Source organism: Orycteropus afer, unplaced genomic scaffold (assembly GCF_000298275.1).
Source record: "Orycteropus afer afer isolate SDZICR_OR568_19922 unplaced genomic scaffold, OryAfe1.0 scaffold00005, whole genome shotgun sequence".
NCBI lineage: Eukaryota > Metazoa > Chordata > Mammalia > Tubulidentata > Orycteropodidae > Orycteropus > Orycteropus afer.
The window spans coordinates 24687049-24688513 of NW_006921592.1; positions in this window are offsets into that span (position 1 = coordinate 24687049).

Genomic DNA, 1465 nt, shown 5'->3' on the forward strand with positions numbered 1-1465 from the left:
AAAAAAAAAAAAAAAAGCACATGAGGAAGTGCTCACGATCATTAGCCATTAGAGAGATGCAAATCAAAACAACAATAAGATATTATCTCACCCCAACAATAACAGCAAAGTTCAACAAGACAGAAAATAACAAGTACTGACAAGCATGTGGAGAGATTGGAACTCTCATACACTGCTGGTGGGACTGTAAAATGGTACAATCACTGGGGAAAGTGGTATGGTGATTACTTTAAAAACTGAAAACAAATACAATTTTATCCAGCAATTCCACTACTAGGAATATATCCTAAAGTGTTGAGATCCAGAACACAAATAGACATATGCACACCCATGTTCATCACAGGACAATTCACTATAGCAAAAAAAGTTGAAAACAACCTACGTGCCCATTAACAGATGAATGGATAACCAAACTATGGTACATTCAAGCAATGGAATACTATGCAGCATTAAAGAATAATGAGGAATCCACAAATCACCTCATACTGTGGATGGATTTGGAGGATACTATGCTGAGTCAAATAAATCAAGGAAGAAAAAGTAATATATGAGTCCACTACTGTAAAAAGTCAAGGAAAGATTTAAGCAGGGAAGGAAATTTACTTTTCTGGTTCCTAGGGATGAGAGGGGAGGAGAGGGAAAATGTCTAACTATTTAAGAGTCATGTGTTGATTTGGGTGAAGGGAAAGGCAATATAATAAAAGTGTGTGACCAGCCCAATGACAATACGGAAAAGGAGGACACAAAAAGTACACAAAAGATATAGACACAGAGACAAATACAATTACATGCACAATACTGCATTACCAGTGGCAGCAAACAGTAGGCTATGGGTGAATGCATAGACAGGTGAGATTAGGTGTGGGGAGGTGAACAGGAATGTATCCAAGACCAAGGATAGATTTGGCTGAAGACAGTTATACATATGTACTTCTGCTGCAAAAAATACCTACATATAGTACAGAAGTAACGGGGCAAAGTTGGAGTAGCTTCTCAGAGACAATCAAACACCTTGAGGGAGAGAGTCAACATGCCTGTGGGCTTGGGACCACAGTCTTGAGGGACATCATGCTCAATTGGCACAACATAGTACATAAAAATCTTGTTCTACATCCTACTTTGGTGAGTAGTGACTTGGGTCTTAAAAGCTATCAAGCGGCCATCTAAGATGCAACTATTGGTCTCCCCTTATCTGGAGCCAAGAGGGAAGAAAATCAAAATAATTTGGAAACAATAAGTCCAAAGATATGATGGACCTCAGGGATCTCAGCATTCACAACCATGAGACCAGAAAAGTTAGGTGGTGCCCAGCTACCAATGCCAACCACTCAGAAAGGAATCAAAATTGGAGATGGTGGATAGAGTGGGAGGAAAAATGTGCGACAAAATTCAAAAACACAAAACTGACCAGAATTACTGCTCAGATAAAGACTGGTGGAACCTCTGAGACTATGGCCCTGGGTTA